The 13,776-nt window shown below is 38.5% G+C and overlaps 1 pseudogene; it reads right to left on the bottom strand.

The window, feature by feature from the left end:
• Positions 1 to 2,936: 2,936 nt before the first annotated feature.
• LOC114009379 (ENTH domain-containing protein 1 pseudogene) overlaps positions 2,937 to 13,776 on the bottom strand; it is a 22,531-nt pseudogene continuing 11,691 nt past the window's right edge.

Below are 13,776 nucleotides of genomic sequence, written 5' to 3'. Positions count from 1 at the left end.
AAAAAAACAAGGATTTTTTAAAGCAAGAGAGTAGGCATTACTTTTCTAAATTGGTAAGATAAGAACATGCTGTTTTGGTTAGGATTACATTAAATGATTATGAGGAACAAGTAGTCAAACTAAGTGGCTTAAGACAGATTTTTATTCCTCACTTGTATAAAAAGTCCATTCTGGTGGAGGACTTTAGTCAAATTAAATCATCAGAGACCCACCCAGATCCCTTCTCAGAAACCATTCCAAAATTCCAGGATGTAATTTTTCCCATAAGATGATGGTTACAAGTGCTTGCCTGGACAAACCTGGTGTTCTAAGCAGCAAGATGAAAGATGAATATTTCACTGCTCTGCACAGTGAAGAATTTACCTTACCCAAAGAGAATCCTAGACTTTACCCTCAAAAATAAGGAGGTATAATAATGATTGGGGAAAACATAGAAAAGATATTGATTGTTGAAGCGGGGAGATTAATGTCTTTGTACTGACTGACTTGCATGGCATTCCCTTTTGAAAAAGCAATGTAATACACTGTAAAGTTATATGTAATCCAATGTAATATAAAGAAGATTATGATGATAATAAAAAATTAAAAATTAAAAAAAAAATAAGGAGGTGATTTCTTAGTGACTGGAATCCCCTGTATGGTAAGAACTGCCTTTGTTTGGCTGGGGACTTTGGCTACTGGACAGTCTAACAATGTGCTTTATAATTGATTGAGATCACATGATATCAGTTCTGACTTCCAGAGGAACTAGAGACTATAGGTATTATTCCAACCCCAAAAAGGGGCTGGAGAATAGGGGTTAGCCACAGAGGCAATGTGTGATTGAGTCTCAATAAAATTCTGAATAGCAGGACCAGCAGTTAGCGAAATGGCTATGTCGCTGAACTCCCATGTAGTCAATCACGGTTTGAGTGTCGGACCCGGTGGCTTAAACTCATTCTGGGCGCATGTGCGTGAGTGTCCAAGATCCTGAGAGGAGAATAGGGGAGAAGGGATTGCAGTGTGGCTATCCCCCAGGGGGGTGATTTCTCACTTTGTGTCTCTCTGTCTCTCTCTGCCTTTCTGGCAAGTGCACGTGCCCTATAGCAAAAACAAAAAAAAAAAAACTGAATAGCAAGGCTCAGATGGGCTTCCCTATTTGACAATACTCCATGTTATCAGACATAATGTCCAAGAGGAGTTAATGGCATCTATAACTTTAAAGGAAAGGAACACAAGAAGCTCTACATGTGAATCTCTCCTGAATTCTGCCTTAGATATCTCTTGGCTCATTTAAATTGTTCTCTTTTTCCCGGCAATAAACCATAACTGTGAGTATAACAGCTTCACTATAAGTTCAGTTCTTCTAGCAAATTATTGAACCTGAGTGTGGTTTGGGAACTGCTTAAACTTGTAATTAGCATCAGATAGGAGGAAAATCTTGTGTGGACTGTGCTCTATTTAAACTGTGTAGTTAGCTAAAACTCTCACACTCTCTTTGTTGAAGGGCATTCCAGAAATACCACATAACCTTTCCGCTGACTTCTCATTGACCAGAACCTAGTTATATGAACACACCTATCTGTAAGACACCAGTAAATGTAGATTTTAGGCTGGGCGTGTTTATACTTGTAATAAATCAGGGGTCTTGCTACTTAGAGAAAAATAATGAGTCCACACACTATATATACATTCTATAAAAACAGACTGCAAGATATCTATGTCTAAAGAATATTTCATTAGTATGTACTAGCTAATTTTTAAAAAATGGAAATCTTGTTGTTTTAAAGAAAATCAAGAATTTTTTAATAGAAATATTTATTGTCAAATATCATGTTTGCCTATTTTTCTGCTTCCAGGCATATTAACTAGGCTTTTTACATAATGTCAAATATATTACTCTTGACAACTGCAGAAAAAGAAACAATATGGCAGTAGCTACTTGTCAAATATGATATGTTTGATGTCATAAAAGTCAATACCTTGTCAGGGAGGTATTGTTTCCATTTCATAGACAAGAGAAAAATAACTCAGGAATTCAATAGCTAGGTCTTAAGGGCTTGATAGATTCACATATAATGTTTTCTTTTCTTTGTCTTTCTTAAAAACCATACATTTATTTTCTAAAATAGAAGGGAAGGAAGTATGTATTTGAATTCACTCTGTAATATGCATTAATAATAAAAACACCTGTCCCATGTCCTAATTGTTTTCAACTTAACTCCCAACACTGTGGCATCTGAAAATAAGAAAAAGACTTTTGGTCCTTGGTTTTCAGAACCTGAAAATATATGAAACTGATTCTCCAAACTCAGTCCTTCCATGTCAAAGCCAAGACTGATTAACAATAAAGCCCATATAGCTGAAAAATAAAGGGATTGAACTTCCCACTTATCCCAAAGCTTCTGAAAAGCTGTTGGCAGCTCAAGGTTCCACCATAACTTTCACTAAAGCTTAACCCATTTTGAGCACAGAAGACTACCACTCTCTTCAATTCCAAATCAACTAACACCTAAATCTGAAACTATCAAAGGTGATTTTCTTTCTCTTTTTTTTTAATGAATTATTTTATTTTTATTCATTGTCATTATCTTTTTTTAATCTTTCAGAAGTTGACCAGAGAGAAACAAGAGAGAGAAGGAAAGTTAGAAAAGAAGCTTCCAGGTCCAGGACTTGAACCATGATCAGCCATGTGGGAATCTAGCTGCCTTAATCACCACACCACCTGCCGGCCCTCATTATCTTTCTCTTTAAAAGATAAACCACGTAAATGAATATATTGGTTTGAAAAATCCTTGTTAATAAACCTGAAAGGAAAAAGTAAACTGTCTTCTCTGGAGGGAGATCACAGTAATCAGGCTATAAAATGTAAGTTTTTTTAAGACTTTGAGAAGTGAAATAATACAAACTCTATCAAAACTGGATATTGAAATGATCAGATTTGACCTGAGTCTCCCTCAAAAGATGGGGGAAGACTGGCTTATTTGAGGACTATTCTCATTCATGCTCACCAGACAGCTATTGATGGCATTAAGTTCTTGGATCACCATGCTCAGATCTTCATGTAATCTAACTATTGCATTTTTACCCTCACGTAGAACTTTAATCAGATTGTTTGCTTCAGGTTCTCTAGGCAAAGTATTTGGTTGTTTGAAAACTAGGACATAGAGGTAAAGTGGTCTACATTTTGGGTAGAAAATTCTGCCCAAATACTACTCTAAATATGACTTGTCTTCTTTTTAATAGAACCAGTATTATCTGGAAGAATTTATGAAGATTAATGTCATTTTTTTCTTTGTCAGAAGATACTCGGTCCCTAGGAACAAAGGGGTCATGAATGTTGGCTACCTTCTCTCTCTCTTTAAAGGGAGCAGAAGACAGATGTTAGTAGGACAAAGTCCAGAAGAAAGGCTTGGCCAAATTAGAGGTAAGAGGTTAACTGCTCTGGAGAGGTTGAATCAGATGATATGGATAAAGTAGAAAACTACCTCAGAGGTAGTTGAAACCCATGTGGTTGATGTCTAAGTTTTCATCATCCTTCTGAACAATGCTGGGCTGTGTTGGTTTCTGATAGTTCATACTAATTACAACCTCCTTCACCAGGTTAAATGTTTTGAATGAGGTAACAACAAAGAGTGTCTCAGTAGAGGTCTGGTTATACAAAGTAGAATCTGAGTGATACCCTTAAATTAGAGTCGATACATTCCTCTTTGCTCAACAGATTAAAGTGAAGTTGTCAATGTTTCAAAACTTCTTGCAGCCAACTGCTTTTCTAGAGGTGTTCGTGAGGGGTTTTCTGTTATAGAATTTGTAATGGTACCATCTGATCTCTTATCTAAACTCACATTTGTCCACAAAAATGGGTTATTTTCTGTGAGAGTGGTCAAGAGGTTACAAACTTCTACTTCTTCTAACAATCATGTACTTAAAGAGATAATGGAAGTAAGTATTGGCAAAAGTGGCTTTGGATCATCATAAAATAGCATTAGATCCTCTGTTAATTTCCAAACATTAATCTCGAGGGGCAGCATTTCCTGGGTCTCCACAGGATGTCAGAGCACTGCCCTTATTTCAATCCAGCCTTGGAAGCATTTTCTCTAACAGGTAATCCTTTAGGAAATGTCATAGAGGTATGGCATCTAATTCAACAGGTCACTTCCCTCTCTTTATATAGCATTGGCCATGTTATAACTTGTTTAGACTTTTCCTAGACATAATGACCTTGGTCTTTTCTGACTTCATCTATGTGTTGGAAATCTTTTGGTATTTAAGATTACAGAACTCCTCTTTGCAATACTGAATAACTTTATTTGATCCATTCTTGATGAGAAAATCCATTAGGGATTTATACACATGGCACCAGTTCTTTCAATGGTCATTAAATCTTTGCCATAGTATATTCATTGTCTCTCAGAGAGAAATCATGCTGAAAGTCCAGCCACTGATAGCTAACATAGGAGAACTAGAGAATTTCCAAGTAAGTTGCATCCCTTAGTTTTATTTCAGCATCTGGTAGTTTTTCACAAAGCTTTTCACTCGCTTCCTGAATGCCACAGGTAAGGCAAGTTCAAAGGTGAAATAGGTGATGACAGAATGAACTTGCAGTTTACTTGATTAGTTTATAAAACACTTGACAGTTAATTGGTTCCTAATTCTGTTACTCCTAAATATAATTAATTAATCTCTATGGTGATAAAGTATCAAGTTTCCTGAAAGGAAGGTCCAGCACAGCTGTGGGTCTTTCTGGCTCAAATACACACCCCCTCATTCCTAGGCTATATTTTTTCCAATTATAGGCTTTACTGAAGGTCAGAATGAAGGTTACTTTGACTCTGTAGTGGCCTCCTACTACTTTGTTGGTCTGGAAGTTCCCTTTGGTGCCCAAGGAAGAAAGTCTGAGTCCTCGATGAATTGTGTCAATAAATTCTTACAAGGCTGCATTTGCCCTTTCTGACTCCTCTCAGTCAACCTACTTTATTTCTGTCTTGTAAATTTAAAGTATTTGATTGTTCTTTTTAAACTAAGTTTCTTTACAGTCCACTAGTAATATTTCCAAGGCCTGCCATGACTTCTTTGGACACCGATCTTCCTACAGGGTCACTTCTATTGATTAAGGATGGTCTGGCTTTAAATTTGCCCCTGGATCTCTTAATCAGTCTGTGGCACAGATGTCCCCTGCAATGGTAGTCTTTAAATTTCCCTGGCAACAAATTTACTGTTGGTACAGATTTCATCCCACAAGGGGGAATCCAAGGGCGTAGCTTTCTTTATAGAGCTAAATTTACTTTATTTTGCTTATTTTCCTCAAGATTCTGGAAAAACCTACCCACCTCTTTTCCCCAAGGAAGCCTCAAAGTTTGGAGGGATAGGGTATATGGTTTCTATGGGGTGGGAAATGTGACAGAGAGTTGACAACTAGTCCTTTGCAGTCATGCTGTCAACCATCTCTAGGTATTCCAAACAATCATGGGGACAGTTTTTCAGCTTCTGTCCCTTGCCACGACTCTTAAGAACCCTGGAACGATATGCCACACCTGCATACTAAGACACTCCATATAGCTGTTTCTCCAGTTCCTTCAGGGGGCCAAGGAATGGGTGTTCCAAGGCCTTACAGCTTCCTTGGACTGCACCTGGCAGGCTTTCTCTGCTCAACTTTACCAAACCTATCAGGGCACACTGTGATGGGTCTTCAAGAGTTAGTAAAGTTTTATGAAAGAAACTATGCATGCCTTTCAACATTGTTTTCACCAAAGTAAGGCATAACTTTATATTATTTTTTCCAAAAACTTTTTGAAGCCTGTTTGTATTTTTTATTTCTTTTTCCTTCTCATATCCTCCCAGACTCTCCTGGGAGAAAAGTCCAGAAGAGACAGGTTCAAAGTCCCTTCTCAGGAACCCACCAGTGTCTGAACATTTCTTCCATTCCCTCTTTCATGAAAAAGCTTTTTTAGTTTCAGGATCCAAAAATGCCAGGTAAGACTGAGCACATATTTTCCAACTATAAAAGCCATGACTGACTTTTGACCATATAAACACTCTTCTGGGTTATGGGTATTATGGAAGCATAGTGCATGGTCTCATGAGCCCCCAATCAAGAGCATCAGCCTCACCTGGGAACTTGATAGAATATACATTATCAGGTTCCACCCCAGACTATTCACTTACACTCTAGGAATGGCACCCTGAAATTTTTGACTTTGGGTAGCTCTGGGTGATTCTGACGCAAGGTCAAGTTTGACAAGTAATACAACAGCTTCTAGAGTTAAGACTACTTGGGCTATGTGACTCAGGGCAAACAGCTTAACACCTCTGTGCCTTGGTAACCACAACTATGAAATGAGGATGATATTTGTATGTGTTTTGGATTGAGGCTTAGGTAATGATTACATGGAGTAATGTATGTAAAGTACCTAGCATAGGGCCTGGTCTATTTTTATTATTGTATCTTCTGGCTTAAGCTCAAATAGTAGGAAGGGATGGGCAACAGAAAATGTCAGGGGATGAGGCATCAGTTAGTATTATGAATATACCAACCCGCAAAATTTGAAGGAAGTAAAACTGTCTTCTTTTAGTCCCTGTAAATTCACTCTATAATTCACTTTTTTATTAGTTGGCTTTCTTACTTTGTTCTTTAAAATTTGCATGGAACCATACAAAAATGATTTCCTAAACTAAATCATTCAGTACACTACTAAAAAAAAAAATGGACCAATTACTATGTTTAACCTAAATTGATATCCTGTCGAACATTGTTTTATTCACTATGAGCAACTGACCAAAGCATTTGTTTATTTACTTGTCTTACGTATTCAGACATTGTGTGAAAGAATCATACCACTGACTGAGAAATTGGGAAGAGTTTTAAAATACACATTATTTTTTTTCCTCAATAGGATTTAACCTGTATTGCCATATACTGGCTGAGCTTACTATTGAGAAAATTACCTGTCAAAAGAAAATTGCTCACTCATTCCCACGAAGTGAATTTAATTCTTCAGGGAAGACCATGTCCTATTTAGTAATTTAGGTACTTTACTAAACATTAGGTATTTACTCTAGTTTCCACCTGGTTCATCAGTCCACCTCTGGACATGAGGTCAGTCACAGATTTTGGAAACTATTAACAATACTTTCCCCAACTTCAAAAGCTACCACCTATTTGACTAATGACTCATCTCTTATTTAGAAGGGGGTGTTGGGACCAACAGTTAGCATAATGGCTATGTCGCTGGACTCCCATGTAGTCTACTGCAGTTCGAGTCCTGGACCCAGCGGCTTAAACTCACGCCCGGTGCATGTGTATGCATATGTGTGCCCAAGATCCCAAGAGGAGAATGGAGGAGAAGGGACTGTGGCATGGCCATCCCCCCTGGGGGGGTGATTTCTCTCTTTCTGTCTCTCTTCATCTCTCTTGGCTTTCTGGTGAGTGCACACGCCCTATAGCAAAAACCTCTCAAAAAAAAATAAAGAAAAAGAAAGGAAGGGAGTGTTATCCTGGTGTCAACATTCTCTCTGAAGTTTTTCCACAAGGAAAGGATAGCTTCATTAATGAAAATTGAAGACAATTGATAACAGCTGGAAATCTCTGCCTTTACTTTCTTATAAGAAATATTTGAGCAGGAATTCAGGAATGTAAAGGGGAAAAAATGTAAGTATTTAGAATACTGTAGTGTCAAGTACTTTATGGAAATTATTTTTAAAATGTTGAGAAACAGATGCATTTTTCATAACATATAGAAAATCTGGGTGTTTTAAAAATATCACTTTTTGGCCAATTTTTTAAACTTCATGTTAGTGGGTGATGTTTGCTATCATGAGACCTTGACAACAATGAAGTTAAACAGATTAAATAAGATCACAACCTATTCAAGTTGGGTAGGGCCCTTCTAATGCAGCCTATCTAACTCATTTATTTTACACGCAGGAAAACTCAAGGCCAAAGTGATGTCCTGCTTACAAGTTTAACCCTTCTTAAAACACTGAACAAATGAACATAAATTTATAAACTTTGCAAATTTAATCTTTTTATAAATAATGATGCATCTGCACTTTTTAGGGACTCTCAGTCACTGAAAGTTTTGAAGCTTAGTAATATAACTTGCCAGAACTGGTTCGGAGAGATCTGGATAGGCAAGATCTGAATAAGAGAGATCTGGTGCTAACTGCTGAGTTTTGTCATTTTTTGATTTTGTTTTTGCAGAGGGCACATGTGCACACCAGTGACAGACAGTCAGAGAGAGGAAGAAAGCACCCTCCAATGTGATATGGTTATGTTATAATCCCTTCACCTCCACCTACCTATCCTGTGAGGATTTGGGATAAACATGCACATTCAACCATTGTGTTTCTTAAGCTGCCAGAGCCAGGACTTGAACCATATGGTCAGTCATGTGGTATCCAGCTCCCCCAATCACCACGTCATGGGGCTAGCCCAATTGACTGCTGTTTCGTAGGTTTGCTGGGAAGGCACATGTGTGAGAAAGGCAGAGTGACCTAAGATTAGCCTCCCAACTGCATGGCTGGAGTGTGAACACTAGTTATAGCAGAGTGACCAATCAGAACTGCACCAGTTTCAACAGTAAACTAATGGAATTGCTGCTTGAGTTGCATACTCAAACTGCATGTTTCAATCCTTCGTTCGCATTCATGGACCTGGTAGATGACATTGGTGGGAATTATTTTCCTATAAAAACCCATCCCCAAACACATTTAGGGAGACAGTCTTTGCAGCAAGCCTCCCCCTTTCTTCCAGATGACATGAATACATGCAGTTATCTTATCCTTTGATAAACCTATGGATCAGAGTTTGACTTTTCTGGCAGCAAGTTAACCTCATTTGGTTCAGTAATAGTTAAAACTTACTTGCTCATGCAACATTAAGAAAGTAAGACATAACCCAAATTATAATACAAGGTACTAGTTGGTTTAAGTGGAGGAAAATATCCTGGAATGGAATGGAAGAGCATTATGCTTAAAGGTAAGAGGAAGTTAAATGACAAAAGGCTTCAAGTGCTGAGCCAAGGGAACTGGACCTTACCTATCAGTAACAACAAATATTGATTTCATGATGTGCCACTGGGTTAAGAGTCTTATCTATATCATTATGGATGCTTTAGAATACCCCTGGGAATTAGGTTCTATCATTATCGTTTGTACATGAAAGAACTGAAGCAACAAGAGGATAGTAGGCTGCCCAAGGTCAAATGGACAAATGACAAAATCAGGCTCAAATAAACTTGTCTGACTCCAAGGCCCATTCCCTTAACTGTTTGTTCTTGAGCAGGGGAATTACATGATCAAATACTCTCTTGGAAGATTGATTTAGCAACAGCACAGAGCATGCGCTGTCTTTTTTCTGGCCCACAGCAAAAGCAGGAGTGCTTAACTACAGTGTCTTTAACACATTTTAGAGATTTATGTCGTTTCATACTTCTTGGATTTAAAATGGTCATTTTACACATCGTTTTTTATCCAAAGATTTTTTTTTTTCAATCATCAGCTGTGATCTGACCATTTCCTTGTTCTCGGGCTCTTCCTCCCTCCCCTTCACTTTTTCTCAGAGGTGCCAGTTTTTTCTCCTTGACCATTACTGCTTTTCTGAGGTCTTGGGCAAACAGACAAGGCTTCTCACAGCTCAGGATAATCACCAGAATAGACACAAAATCGGGAGAGGGGTGGGAGGGAATGTGCTCAATATAATTACAAATAATAGCAAAGCTTCCTACATCACTTAATGCTGCAATGTATCTGTTCACATTAATTGATTTTGGGGAGACTGCTAATAAATTCTAATACTTCTCAAAGAGAAATGGTTTGTAATTTAATTTATATTAAGCTGTTATGAAAGTTTATGCTAATTAATTCTGGGTTTCAATAGCAATTAATTCCAGGAACAATCTGAAAGTGTAAATAATGTAATAAACTAAATAACTGTGTGTCTCCCCTAGAAGCAACAGGCAGGGTAGGACTGAAGGGTGCCCATGAGTATGCGTGAAGAAAGCAAAAGGAGAAACTGTGTCTTGCTCTCTCGGAAAAGATTTTCTCTTTAATAAGCATAGCTATATTCTGCATGTATTTCCTCCAGAGAATGCTTCTTGTTGTAAATGTTGAAGGTTAGCTCTGGAGGTGTCTTCTATGAACAAATGACTTGTCAACGCTCGCCCTGGGAAGAAGATGAACTAAAGAGTGTGGAGGCACAAGGAAATCTCCAAGGACAATGCCATGCCTGAAATCACTTCCCAGCATATGTATGTTGCTCTCCTTGGTATAATGAACTGCCTTCTGGTCTTCACACCAGGGTAAAACCCCATTCTTGTGTGTTTTTCTCCCTTCACTTCCATTTGCCACCATCCCCAACGCAAATGTATCAAGATTGTAGTTATATACAAGGTATATCTCTGGCTACCATTTTCCTCAAATAGACTATCTTGATTGTACTATATTTTCAGATTTTGTAAAGCTGTACTAGTTTAAAATTAATGGAGTCAAAGAAAGTTAAAAAGGTTTTATGCAGAATAGGATATATACCTGCCAAAGCAATTTTCCTTTCTACCCTATCTTTGAGCTCTTCAATATATAAAAAGCCAAAACTCCATTCCTCGTATTGCTTTGGTAACAGCATAGTTCTCAGGTATACAGCGTTCCCAGTGTGGAGGAGACAAGCCACAAGTCAAATCCTCTTGAGGCCAAAATGAGCAAGGCCTCTGTGTCTCAGCAGTCCCATTGTCCTTCAAGGAGCCAAATCCTGTGTCTTCTGTTGTATTTCCCTTTGTGGCATCCCCTGCTCACTTTGGAGTATTATGAGGACCAGATGAGGCAATACATATGGGGAGAGTGTTCTAAGTTTCTAAAATCTCCAAAAACATAGCACTATTGAAGAATATGTGAGGTAAACCCCAAGTCTTTCCAAATAGATCTTCCCAAGTAATCAATGTCTAAAACAGGAGAGAAGTGAAGACTTCAAGGAGTTAAGAAAATCACTAGGCAAGTACTTAGTTATTTACAGCATCATCCTAGGCATCTCCTTCTATAACACAGTTTAACTCTTAAAACCTTCCTCTGGGAGTCAGCCAGAAGTGTGGTGGTTAAGGCACTGAACTCCCACATAGCCTGCTGCATCCCAGTACCAGACATGATGGCTTTAAAATAATACTAGGAGTGTATGCAGACGTTCCCAAAATCTCGAGAAGAGAATGAAGGCAAAGAGACAGCAATGTGGCCATCCCCCCTGGGGAGCAGGGATGGTTCTCATTTTTCCTCTCTGTATCTCTGTTTCTCTCTAGTGAGCACACATATTCTATGGCAAAAATCTGAAAAAAACCTTCATCTTAAGGAGGTATGGTTGCTCTTAAAACTGAAGAAATGAGCACCAAGGGAGTATCTTGTCACATAACAAGTTCATTATAAAACCTAAGTTAGAACCTGGGGCTACTGACTTTGGATCCCAGATGTAAAACACTTGACAGAGAACCTATTTTTCCACCTATGGATTTATCATTGTTATAAACTAAATTGTGTCCCTACGAAATTAATACATTGAAACTCTGTGAGGGTTCATCTTAGGTATCAAATTAAATGAGCTAAAGAGTACCCGGGTAACTAGTAACATATTCTTTCTGGGTATGCCTGTGAAGGTTTCTCCAGAAAAGATTCATCTTTGAATTAATGGACTGAGTGACAAGTTTCGTCCTCACCCAATCTGAGTATACACCCTAAACTCAGTTTAAAGACTAGATAGGATGAAAAAAGCAAAGGAAACACAAATTTTTCTCTTTTTCTCTTTCTCTTTTGGACCTGGGACAACCATGTTCTTCTGCCCTTGAACATTAGAGCTCCCAGTTCTCTGACCTTCAGACTCCAGGACTTTCACCAGCAACCTCCCAAGTTCTCAGGCCTTTAGCCTCAGACTGTTACACCATCAGCTTTCCTTTTTCTCAGGCCTTAGGACTTGCAATAAACTATGCCACTAGCTTCCATGATTGGATTGTGAAACTTGCAAATGATTTGAGTTTTCTTCAGCTTCCACACTTGTGTAAGCTGATTCTTATTAAAAAAAAAAATAAACCATCTGATGGGAACCAGCAGTTAGCGTAATGGCTAGGTCGCTGGACTCCCACGTAGTCGACCGCGGTTTGTGTCCCGGACCCGGTGGCTTAAAACTCACGCCAGGCGCGTGTGCGTGCGTGCCCAAGATCCCGAGAGGAGAATGGAGGAGAAGGGATTGTGGCGTGACCATCCCCCCTGGGGGGTGATTTCTCGCTTTCTGTCTCTATGTCTCTCTCTGTCTGTCTGGCAAGCGCACACGCCCTACAGTGAAAATCTCTCAAAAAAAAAAATAAAATAAAATAAACCATCTGATATATCTATATGTCAATATTTATATATCCTTTGATTTTTTTTTCTGAAAAACCCTGAATAATATAAGCCCTAATCTCTAATGGGACTAAATTTGGGGGGGGAAAGGCCTTCAATGGGGGTAATTAAATCAGATCTTCAAGGTAGGCCCCTAAATCAGTAATACTCATGTCCTTAAAGGAAAAGACCGATACACCGGGGATGCACAAAGAAAAAGGCCATTTAGAGTGTTTATAATAGGCAAGGCAGTATACTAAGCACTTTAAATGTGCTCAGGGACCAGTCCACAGCCTAGTAGTTAAGGCAGCTGGATCTCACGTGGCTAACTGGGTGATATGAGTCCTGTAACTGGAGGCATGAAAAACACTCCAAGTGCATGTGTTTGCATGCCCAAAATACTGAAAGGAAGGAGAGATTAAAGACAAGATATTGCAGCATGACCATTCCCCAAGGTGTGTGGTGGGTACTTTCACTTTCTCTCTCTCTTCCCAGTGAGTGTATGCACCCTCTGGCTAAATAAATAAATAAATAAATAAAGTGCTATAAATTAAATATGTTTTAAGTGTTTTCCTCAGAAGGTACAATTTTTATCCCCATTTTAAAAAGGGAGAAAGTAAAGTTCAAAGATAGTAAGTAGCTTGCCCTAGTTTTCCTTGCTAATAGGCAGCACAGCTGGAATTAAAGCAAGTAAGTATGACCTCAGAGCTGAATTCTCACCTGCTGGATGGCATTACCTCTTCATGGTACATTCTCTATACATTGACTTTAATTGACTATGAACCTGGAGTCTACGGAGAAATTCAAGATCAGATATGAAACTCTTTAATTTTAAATTTGTTTTTAATTTTTATACTATGCCTAAGGATCTAGAATATAATATATTGTACTCCTTTTGAACTGTTTAACTGTTCCTTCAGTGGCTTTCTGATGAAAGAAGATGATAGAGTAGATGGAGGTTTCTAAACTCTTATTTGGCATCATTAGGTTTTATAGTCTCTACAAGTTCTACACTATGAAATTTTGAAGCTGATATTAGTGTGTGTTATGGTCTCCTCTCATTAAAGCTGAACCTAGCAACAACTATGCCAGGACTCTTTGGTGTATATCTAATGAGAAAAACTTTTACTAGTGACCCATCACTAAAGGTTTTTTCATTACACTGTGAATTACAGACAAACGTTAAGTCTTTCTACTCCAAAGTCAAATTTTTGAGCAAGGCTGCCAGCATTACAGATATGCACCCAAATAAGAAAATGTTAGCCATTTAATTATATTATCTTATTTTATTTATTACCTTCTATATTTCCCTTGTTAAAAGAGTATTTTAATATTGAGAATGTAGAAGAATGAGTAAGAATAAAGATTATGGGCCTGGAACGGCCTGGCCGGCGCCCCCCCACTCCGAAGGGCGCGCCACGCGGCCGGGGGGGGCTCACGCCCCCC

This window comes from Tupaia chinensis, unplaced genomic scaffold (genome assembly GCF_000334495.1).
Source record: "Tupaia chinensis unplaced genomic scaffold, TupChi_1.0 Scaffold000528_1, whole genome shotgun sequence".
Classification (NCBI taxonomy): domain Eukaryota; kingdom Metazoa; phylum Chordata; class Mammalia; order Scandentia; family Tupaiidae; genus Tupaia; species Tupaia belangeri.
This window is presented reverse-complemented; position numbering and strand designations above follow the sequence as displayed.